Raw genomic sequence first — 12500 nt, 5'->3', positions numbered from 1 at the left:
TATATATATATATATATATATATATATATATATATATATATATATATATATATATATATATATATATATATATATATATAGAAAGCATATATAGGTGTGGCAGTAAGACTATTGGTGAATCAGGAAGGATGGGAATTAAACTATTCCCTGTTGATTTTTGGCACTAACTCCCGTCTGGCGACTCGTCCGGTGGTCGGATGTTCTTGGACACCTGCTTGAGAAGCGGCCTAAGGATGAGCTCTCGTCGATGTCATCCGATTTCCAGTGTCCTCCTGACAGGTTCATATTGTTGGTTTGACTGATGATAGCAGATTCCAGCATCTTCCTTTTGTACGGACAGCTACTTTTGAAAACCAGCTCTGTCCCACTCCATGGCGTTTATTTTTCTAAGTCATTGCACTTTGGTTCCTGGAAATTAGCTCCATGCAAGATGGGCTTTGTTTTCTTGAAATGTTCAGCCCTCTGGAGTGGAGAGGAACTTCTTGTTTCTAAGAGATGCTTTTCCTCCAAGAATATGGTACTCAGAGCAAAGAGGAAATAACATGTTATTCTGGGTCCGAAACTTGATTAATCACAATCATGAATAATGTGTAGAATAGGAGTGGTTATTTTATAAGGAATGACACAGTGTTCATATACCATGATAAACTAAAAAGCAAGAGAACACAAAAGCCAGCAATTCACCACATTCTGAACCATCAAGATAGAAAAAGTAAATAGTAGTCTTTTCATAAATGATAAATAAACGATCACAATTCAGACCTAAAAACAAAGTGCATACCTGCCCCCCAAAACCTTTCATTAATATGGTGACTTACACCTGGTCGTAGTTTATCCTGTGCCCCCTCCCCCCCCCCCACCCCCTTACGCCTAACTATCTGCCTCCTTTAATAAAGGTGGTGCGGGGTTAATCTCGAGGGCAAGGACAACTTGAGGTGTTGTGGGGGCGTGGTAAGAATAGAGCAGCAGTCATTTGGGGCCGTATGAAGCTACCTTCTTTATAAGGCCAAAGAGATTATGCTTTCCTCGCATGGGCGGCAGAGGGGAACGGTGGTTGGGGGCCGGGGGGGTGGTGGGTGGGTGGCTGGGTTTCGGGGGGAGGGACCAGGTCAGGGAACGCCGTTTTCTCATTTCAGATGATGAGAAGAAAACTTTGTTTGTATAGCTTTGTTTTGCTTTGTGTGAACGTTGTATAGTTTTTTTTTTTTCTTTGTGTGAACTTTGTTTGTATAGCTTATTTTTCTTTTGCTTTGTGTGAACATTGTTTGTATAGCTTTTTTGCTTTGTGTGAGCATTTTTTGTATAGCCTTTTTGCTTTGTGTGAATTTTTTTGGTATAGCTTTTTTGCTCTGTGTGAACTTTGTTTGTATAGGTTTTTTGCTTTGTGTGAACTTTGTATAGTTTTTTTTTTTTTTGAACTTTGTTTGTAAAGCTTTTTGCTTTGTGTGAACTTTGTTTGTATAGCTTTTTTGCTTTGTGTGAACGTTGTTTGTATAACTTTTTTTTTGCTTTGTGTAAACTTTGTTTGTATAGCTCCTTTTTTTTTATGAACGGCTGGTTGGTTTCCATTGTGTTTTCTCTTTGTGATGGATGTCTGGAATGAGAGCCACACCGGGCTATGAACGAATAGTTAATGTCATCATATTTTCGAAAGTGAAAAAGCATTTTTTTTAGCCTTGTTTCTCACTTCAGATGATTAGAAAACGGACTATTTGCTTACATATGAACAACTATCGCAGGAATCGAGCAAACCACGTCGATCTGTGAATGAAGGAAAAGACTGATATTGTGATCAGGATCCATACAGAGAGGGGTCAACTAACGCGCAGATATGGTTGGGTCAGGCTGAGCGAGTGAGATCACGTGAGCCCCCGCTACTCACAGTCAAGTAGATCTTCGGGGGCGCATTTGAACGAAAATATCAAAACAAAATATGTCTTCTGCTTCTATTTTATATTTATCCGGTCTCTGAGGATTTCTTTTATGGTTCTGACTCTACTTTATGTTTATCCTGTCTCTGGGGATCTTTTATAGTCCTTAATCCACAATCTGCTTAGGATCTCGGCATATAAATGCCAACAGTCCAGTACAATGTTTCATCCACTAACACGCAGTCTTGAGGTAAAAGTCTCTGTAAATATAGGTTTCTTGTTTAATCACAATCGTAGAAAAGCTAAGTAACCATGCCAAACAATTGCGCAGTTTATGGTTGTTATAATACGAAAGTGAAAAAGATAAAGTTCATCAGGACATTCGTTTCTTTCGGTTTCCGAGGGATGAATTCTTAAGAGATACTTGGATACAAGCAGACAAAAATGTTTTGCTTGAAATGATGGACGCCATGAGAACCATGAAGGTGGCAAACTCACGGTTTAATTGCATGTATAAATTTCAAAAGGGAGTGATTTTGTCATGCAAGTCTCTGATAAGCCTATATGAGATGGTAAAGAAATTATATGGTGTTAAATTCATTCCTACAAGAAGACTGAATCAGGATGTACTTGAACACTTTTTTGGATGTGTACGTCAAATGAATGGGCCATATGAAAATCCTAATTCAGTAAACTTCAAATTCTGCTTAAGAAAGTACTTGCTAGGGAAAGACATTGCGCTGTTAAGTGAAAAAAAACCTACCGAATGCATAGAAGAATTTGATATCCTTAACCAGCAAATGCAAACTCCAGCAAGTAAAATGCGAGACAGCGAGAGAGAACTATCTGTAGAAATATGCCTGACAAGTATTTTTTTCAAAACGGTAGTATTTGACTTTGAAAAAGAAAATGAGGACGCAATAGACTTGGGAGAGGAACCTATAATAATGAGACAGAGGAAGACAAAAGATTGATATCTGAAGTGATAGAGGAAGAATCTCATTGATACATTGGAGGCTATATTGAGAAGAAGTTTGGATTAAAATATCCTCATTTGGGAGTTAAGGCTTCAGAGGCTAACGAAAAAGAAAAATCATGGCTTAGTACTATTAACATGGGCGGACTTCATGCTCCCTCTGATGATTTCATGTCTCTGTTATCTATCATGAGAGAAATTGTCATTGCTGCTCATGGTGATACTTTAAGAGAAGGCAAAGACTGCATAAAGTCATTAATTTCAGAAATGGAATTATCGGGAGTTGATATTCCCAAAGATGTGATAGCATTTTTTGCTAAAATTTCTGTGTTCTTTGGGATGAGACATCTGAACAAAGCAATTGTGATAGATAAAATGAAAAAGAAAGTGTCGTAGCATGAAAAAGAAATTTATGAAATTGTGAATATGTTAACTATGTTTCTTCTTTTTTTGACTTTTGAAACTGTACAATAAAATATATGATTAAAATAGTTTTGTTTCTATGTCACCTCAATTTTCTCATTTCAGTTCTTGGTTTTCCTTTTATAATCAGAGTATATGTTTATAGACAAAGAGACCCAAACAAATATGAAAACCTTACCTGAAGCTTAGTTCTACTAAAGAAATTAAAGCTTAACCAAAAAGTAAAGAAAAATGCAAATCAACGGCAGATTAAAATGGTTGAGATCTTATCCCTTTTGATGACTAGGCTGCCTTTAGTTCCTCTGGTCAATACTTTAACGATACGATCATTTACTTATAACCAAAATAACGAATATGAAAGTCTTAACTTGAGTTGAGTTTCACTAATGAAAGCATGAATGTAGAAAAGAAAAAGACAAGTATCAGGAACGGCTAGATAAGTCAAGATAAAAGAGAGAAAGGAATTAGCGCCCATCATATACTGAGCGCCACCCGCCTCACGGGGGCTCACGTGACGAGGTGCGCGGAATAGGCCTTATTTTCGTCCCACTCTTAACTGACCCCTCTCTGTATGGATCCTGATTGTGATAAGCTTTAATAAACGAAACGACATTCCCTTTCTTTATGGGACTGAATGAAATGGGTTGATTAGGATGAAAAAAAAAAACGTGGTGTTTTGGGGAAGCTTTTATTTCTGTTCCGTTTTTCATTAGCATTTGTTTAATGCGCGATTTAGCGCGTTCTCACTTCATAATTTTTGTCCTATATAGCTTGCAATATTACGTTACAATTGGAGTAATAACTTAAACAGCTGAATAACTGAACTATATAAGCACATTGATTTGCTAAAATTAATTCCGTGAACCGGCAACACAACACTAGTGGTCATCGGCCGTTGACATCAATTACGGTAATTATTACTACAAATTTTTTTCAGTTGTTTCCCAGTGCCGGCCTAATTAAGATAATTTAAACCTGTAGCCTACTGAATGTCGTATCAGGATGTATATTGTGTTACTTTTTAGAAACAGTTTTAGACTGGTGCGCTCAATATATACTAGAGGGTATTCGACCTATTGCAAATGTAGTATTAAAATTTGAAACCGCAAAAAAAAAAGGAAAAAAAAATATGTACCACCGAATGAAGCCAATTTTCCTTCGTGAAAGCACAACGCAAATCCTGTCATTTAAAGTACGATGCTTATCCATATATATATGTGTGTATATATAATATATATATATATATATATATATATATATATATATATATATGTATGTATATGTATATATATATATATATATATATATATATATATATATATATATATATATATATATATATATATATATATATATATATATATATATATATATATATATATATATATTATATATATATATATATATTTATATATTATATATATATATATATATATATATATATATATATATATATATATATATATATATATATATATATATATATATATATATATATATATATATATATATATATATATATATATATAATGTGTGTGTGTGTATGTTTATAACAGTATTTGATATATCCGAAGTACGGTGTTAATTTCTGACGGAAGAATTAAATTTTCATAAACAAATAAATCCAGACGTGAATACGTTTACTATAAAAAAAACCCTCAAACCCTGAATCACTGGACAGACAGATAAAAGTAACAATTAGCGAACCACAATGAAAAATCAGGTTTTGCTTAAAAAAAGACAAAAAAAAAAATATATCCAAATTGAATTGCTTACTTTTCATGGCTGTGGCTGAATGATACTCGGGCAGTATGGATGAAGCAGCTTAATTGGTAAGCGAATAGTTTCCGAGTGGGTTCTAAAATTGCATAATGAAAACGGAAATTCTTTGACAGTTGCCGATAGCCTCTGTGTGTGGCGCTCTTCTCGTCTGTGCATATTGACTTTTGTGTCTTTGTGCAGGAACATAAATCAGTTCTATTTCTGAGTTAGATCAAATTAGGAAATATGGGGGCTGTGTCAAATGCTCAAAATGAAATGTTATTTCCGTTCTCGCTGCCGGCACTGCTCAGAATGGCACATGGGATTTTTTTTACGTGTTAAAGGTATCTTCAAGTTGTGAAGAACGTAAAGATAATTTTGAAGCTAAATCTGGACCTTCAACTTGTAAAGTAAAGCCTAAATCTGTTCCCTCTAATACCTTTAAGTTTCTTATTAATGATAAACCAGTTTTTTTCTAGTAATATGCTATCCATAACAGAGGCCTTCCAGGGATATTCTGATCTTGACTCGGCTTTGCCTACATTTACCAGTACATTTGAAGGGGGATTAAAGGTTAGGTGTTTGAAGGATAGGGGCTGCTAATTTAACATCATTTTCACCTCTGTTGCTACTGAACTTGGATTGAAAACGGTTAGAGACAATATTTCCTTTAGTATTAATGGTTTAAACCCATCTCAACTATCACCACTAGATTAGTAGAAGCTCAACTCAAATCCGGCAACATTTAAAAACGATTGAGGCACTCTGTCTGCCCTGCATTAATATAAATTTAAAGCTTTTGGGTGTAAGGTTGTTGAAGGCTTTAAAAGGATAGAGGTTAATTTTTGTGTAATGGACCGTACTCGGTCCTACAGGTTCTTAAGTTTCTCGTTGGACGAGTGGTTTTCGCGCTCGGCTGCAAATCCGGTAGTCCGAAGTTCGATTTTCGGCTCGGCCAACGCGGAACCAGAGGAATTTATTTACTGGTGATAGAAATTAATTTCTCGATATAATGTGGTTCGGATTCCACAATAAGCTGTAGGTCCCGTTGCTAAGTAACCAATTGGTTCCTAGCCACGTAAAAATATCTAATCCTTCGGGCCAGCCCTAGGAGAGCTGTTAATCAGCTCAGTGGTGTGGTTAAACTGAGATATACTTAACTTTTTAAAAGGACGGGACTGGAATATCTTGCAGAAATTGAGGCCGACAAGGAAGGAGTTAAAACAAACGAAAAAAGTGGCCTTAAAATTAATCTATTATAAACAGTATTACACAATATACACAATGAGCCAGTAACAAACCTTACACAAGTTAAGTCACCAGCGAAACTAAGTTATTTTTTTAAATTACACAAAGTCCAATCATAGATTTACAAGAAATATAAAAACCCGATGATTATACGAAAAAAGGAATAAGACGAAATTACTTAGCATCTCCAGTGTTTCAGTTTTCCTTCGTGGCTGTAACTTTCTTCATATAATCTCAAATATGAATTTGTTTCTAACGAATAGGCCATTTCCCTGAATATGTGTGCGTGCATGCCCTTACATTTATGTCTAATTGTGCCAGCCTTTCCTATATGCCATATATGAAATTGATTATCATCTTTAAATGTGTGTAGGTAAAGTGAACCTCCGTGTAATGATATAAAATCGTTTTATTAGTAATTTTAGAAACATCGGAAAATGTTAAGGAAATATCAGTGGTCAGATTAATGAAATGATTTTATGGCCTCATTTACCCAAGAAACAGCTCTCGACTTTTGTAGTAGTTTCTTCTTTTAGCCCTCAAATTGGTAAACAGCGCTTCATATCGAAGGGAATAAAAATTAGCAATGAGGCCAAGGACCATAAAAACGAAGCTTCATTAAGGAACTGTAAAAAGTCTCCCACCTTATTGTTTAGGAAAATAAAAATTTGGGACGGTGTAATTGCCTTGACTGTTTTTCATATGTAGGAGTAAGCAGGTTGCTCTGTTATGGGGACGACAAATTGAGCTGATCTAATTTCAGTAAATAGGTTGTTTTCTTGTCTTGTATTAACAATAAACAGACAAAACTATTAAGAAGGTATCTTTTATCAAGAGGTTCATTGTGGTTGTAACAAGTAGTACATCTGGTGATGTTTTCCTCCTCTATCCTTTATACTTCTGTTTTTCTTAGAATTGTCCCAAGTCCCATTTCTCTAAGTGGTTTTTCTTCGGTTGTCGTTGTCGATGCAATGTTAGCCACCTTTGATAAAATTTCGAATTACAGATTTTTGAAACCATGCATATCTGAACAAGTCTGGTTCTCATAGGAATTTTTTCCTTTTCGAGTTTAAGGGTTGCATAAAATTTTTCGCCTAAAATCAGTTTATTCCAGGCAGGGAATGACTTTAATTGTTTTCTGGAATTTATGGAAAACATTGGGGGGTTTTGGTTGAAGATTTTAAAAAGGGAATCCATGGCGCCATGGAACAATCTTCTTGTTTTTTGGTGGTGAGTTTTGACTTACTCTCATTTTATTTTACAGAATCGGTAAGGTGACAGCAATAGAATATTGCTCAATTATGGCCAAGTTTTGAAGTGTTAATGAAATTCTAATTCATGTTTGAGTGTTTGCGAGAATCTAACTAATTGAACTATAATGAATGTAAGTCGCTGTAAACCTTAAAAATAATATTCTTAAAAGAAATGAATGGCCTAGAAAGGTCATCAAGTTTAAATTGCTTCTATATCCTAAGTTTTACAGCAAGCCAAGACTTTAAGATAAAAGAGAGAGAGAAGAAATTGGAAGAGTACCAAGAGGGCGTATCTGTCTCTTCCTAAGGTGGAAACGATGTTAGTGGTGATAATGACCCTCATTTCCCTGCCAGGAATCCTTCATCACTCTTTAGGGAACTGGACGGGATTGGGGAATGACTCTTTCTCTCTCTCTCTCTTCTCTCTCTCTCTCTCTCTCTCTCTCTCTCTCTCCCCAGGGAAATGGGGTAGAATGAAAAGAATTTTATTACATCTGTCGAATGTCTTAAGATATTCCATTTTTATGCTCACATATTTCATTATTACATGATATTAATCACGTGATTATTTCTGTAAGCCTATGATATATCTGATTTATATATTTATGTTAAAATATGGATTTATGAGTTTATGTTAAAATGCTGTTCTTAAATGTATAAGCCCTGATGGATTGAACTTATCCTTCATGGCAGGTGAATGTTTCGTAACTTGGGTCACGGATCTGATAAGCAAGGGTGTTATCGTTGCTGTTGTAGGGATGTCATGACAAATGCAATAAATAGAATAATGAAATTTTTCATGACGCCAGCGAATTGGTAAGTTATAATCAATTAACCTTTTATTCACATTTTGAAGCTTCTATTCACATCTCTCTCTCTCTCTCTCTCTCTCTCTCTCTCTCTCTCTCTCTCTCTCAAATAATCAATTAACCTTGTATTCACATTTTGAAGCTTCTCTCTCTCTCTCTCTCTCTCTCTCTCTCTCTCTCTCTCTCTCTCAACTAATCAGTTAACCTTTTATTCAAATTTTTAAGCTTTCTCTCTCTCTCTCTCTCTCTCTCTCTCTCTCCAGTTCTTTTTATGGCTTAAGGTCTGTCATTCCCCATATTCCCTTGCCGTAGGGCGCTGACATCTCCCGTCACACCAGCAGTCAAAACCATCGTCCTTTTCGGACCCTCTTCTATTTCTGGAGTTTCGTGTGTCATGTCACCTGCATTTCTTTTCTTTATCCATTTATTTACTTTGCCTCCAGTTTGAGCCGGTGATGGAGTGATATATAGACCGATTGAGTTTTCTTTAATTTTTCATTCTCGTTTTGAGAAAAAAATGTTTTTAAGGTTAATCGTACAGGTATGGTGTAATTAAGTTAGGAAGTACTATATTTTTCAGAACTGCAATACATCAAATTTCTGTTTTTTTTTAAAAGGTTAATCGTATAGGTGTGGTTCAATTAATTTAGGAAATACTATATTTTTCAGAACTTTGCAATAAATCAAATATCTTTCTCGTTGTGGGGCGATAATATAACCATAACCATTTGTGACGGTTTCTTATCTGAACGATAGACAATGACGGGTGTATACAGCATTGCCATTGATATGGTTAGTAACCCATTTCTCTATTTCTAAACAGCCTGTGTAAACATGGAGCCATATAGTCAGAACAAGCGCCTCAGTGGCATGGTGGTTGGTATGGTGTTGGCGTCCCACCTCGGTGGTCGCGAGTTCGATTCTCGGCCATTCCATTGAGGAGTGAGAGATATGTATTTCTGGTGATAGAAATTCACTCTCGACGTGGTTCGGAAGTCACGTAAAGCCGTTGGTCCCGTTGCCGAATAACCACTGGTTCCATGCAACGTAAAAACACCATACAAACAAACAAACATATAGTCAGAACGATGATAAGTATTTTGTTGGTCACTATATGTTTCTGTTATTATTATTAGTATTAGTACTTCTTGGAGGTAATTGTAACAAACCAGTCTATTGTAACAAGGCTGCTTCAATGATAGGTGGAAAGTCGACCAGAATTCTTCGAGCACGATTCTGTCGAGCTGCCAACTGGGAAGATAAATCTTGGCATTCGTAAAAACACCATAGAGTGCCTCGCTGGAAATGGTGCCTTTGTTGCTCGCAACGTGGATTTGGGGCTCTTTCTCTCTCCCGGTAATAGATGCTGAGTGTGTGATGTATGCGACTCTTGGTTTACCATTTTCCATTCCAGACATCTCAGTTGGGTAATGTTTCTCAGTGGGTAAAGGCGTTAGTATATGCGAGAGGTTTTTGTTTTTGACGACATACCGTATATAGTATGTATAATATTTACTAAGCTACAAATACCGTTTAATATTCGATTCGCTGTACCTCTGAATTAATATATTTTCATATATGTTAACCGAAGGGGAATTTTTATTATTATCAACTAAAAACAATTCCCCTTCGGTTAACATATATGAAAATATATTAATTCAGAGGTAGAGCGAATTGGGTATTAAAGGACATTTGTAGCTTAATGCATAAATATGCATCACGGTAATGTGATGAAAATTCATAGTACATATATATATATATATATATATATTATATATATATATATATATATATATGTGTGTGTGTGTGTGTGTGTATGTATAACTGAATCACGAAAGTTAGGAACGTGATAAAGTCCATAAATAAAGATATATGCCACGAAGGAAAAATAAACGAATGAGTAACTGCAAGACCTTTCGACGTTTCCACGTCCTTTACTGAGCAGAACTGACATACATGGGACAAAGACAAAACAAGAAGATTCGTATAACTGACAGATGGGGATTATAAAGAGATTAGTACCTAGAATCCGACACACACACACACACACACACATATATATATATATATATATATATATATATATATATATATATATATATATATATATATATATATATATATATATTATATATGTATATATATATACATATATATATATATATTATAATATATAATATATATAATATATATATATATACATACACACACACACAAATTAAGCTACAAATGTCATTTAATATCTAGTTCTCTCTACCTCGGAAATATACCGAAGGGGAACTATGACAGGTTGTCACTTTGCAGGTCTCTAGACCAGTGGTCCCAAACTTTTCCAGCACGTGACCCCTTTCAGTAGTACCAAACCTACCATGACACCGCCACCGCCCCACCCTCAGTAAGCCTTCTGAATTTGTACTAATTTCCAATGGCGCAGATACATTTTAAACATTAAATTAAAGAATAATCACAGCAGATAGAGAACAACATCAAACAAAAATGCTTATTAATGATTTTCCGGTATGAATCGAGCATAAACAGAGCTTTAGGAACGAAAATAGTCGTACAAGAAAAAACTAAATATGAACAAACTAACAAAAATCCCTAAATATAATAAATTTCCTCAAAATCTCGGATCGTACATGACGCTCATAAGAAGGATCATGACCCCTTTTGGGGGGTCATGACCCGCAGTTTGGGAACCACCAAAGGTCGTTGGTTCTCATCAGGATCCTGGTTCTCATTGTCACCCTGTCAGGTCAGTTATATAATTCTGCCTTCGGTATTATTTCCCCGGTAGAGCTAACTGGAGATTAAACGTCATCTGTAGCTTAATGTTTGTGTCTATAAAACCACGGTGGTGTAATATATACGGAAATGAATACATGGGAACGTGTTTCACAGATGTAAATTTCTGTAAAATTCTTACCCCACCACAAGGAACTGAAACCCCGGTTTTCTTTAGTGAGAGTCTCCAGGGGATTAGCAACTTGTACTTTCCCTCATATAGATATAGCAAACCAGTTCCCAACATTTCTGTTTTGTGAGTTATATACCGATTTATTTCTTATTTTTCTTTAGTGCATGAAAGATACCTGCTGGGGAAAGCGGTATGGTAATATAAGTTTTGGAATTGGAAAGTGAGTTATTTGCTTTATAGTGGACAGTTTTATTCCACCTTACTTAGTAATGGCGATGAAAATACCTTATTACAAGAGCTTAATTTACTGGGTTGAAATTCGAAATTGGTTATTTCTGCCTCTTATTCTCATTCTCATGACGTGTAACAAAGGATTGTGTTGTACGGATTCGAAGGAAATGTATATATATATATATATATATATATATATATATATATATATATATATATAATATATATATATGTATATATATATTATATATATATATATATTATATATATATATATATATATTTACTTTCTTAATGCTAATTTCCGAAAAAGTGCTGTTCGCATAAGGATAGAATTGAATGAGGTCTGACCCAATGCTTATAGTACATTCACATCAACCTCGCATTGAGTCTAGGCCCAGTCCCTTACGGCACTCTGATTAGCTGTTGATAAACCAACCACAGGGCTGGAAACTCTCAGTCTCTCTCGAGAGTTCACATAGGCAAGAGTATATGTTCCTTCTCTCCTGAGGGATACTTTTGAAAGACGTATCTCTCAGGAGATGTGGAACATAGATCCTACCCATGTGAACTCTCGAGGGAGACTGAGAGTTTCCAGCCCTATGACTGGCTTATCAGTAGCCAATCAGGAGCGTCGTAAGGGACTGGCCTTGACATCAAATGCACGGTTGATGTGAATCTACTATAGTATTCGTACACCAGCTATAGCTAGTTCACTTAAGGTAAATTCTTGGGTGAGCCCCATGCCCACGAGACGTTTGTTTGCGGCCGTCTGATGGCTGGGGAGCTACTTACCTCCTTGTACCAGCCAATCAGCGGCGGCCAAACAACCGTCTCGTAAGCATAGGGCTCATCCAAGAGTCTACGTTGAGTGAACCAACTATAGTTGCCATGGCATTGAAAGTAACGAATTAAGCAGAAAGAAATAAAAACTACAGCCTTGTTGGATTCTGATATTATTATCTGAGTCTTTTGCACTGAAGATTGGTTCCACGAAGGCTTGAGTCTCATT

The sequence above is a fragment of the Macrobrachium nipponense genome, chromosome 31, assembly GCF_015104395.2.
Source record: "Macrobrachium nipponense isolate FS-2020 chromosome 31, ASM1510439v2, whole genome shotgun sequence".
In the NCBI taxonomy this organism is placed as follows: domain Eukaryota; kingdom Metazoa; phylum Arthropoda; class Malacostraca; order Decapoda; family Palaemonidae; genus Macrobrachium; species Macrobrachium nipponense.
This window is presented reverse-complemented; position numbering follows the sequence as displayed.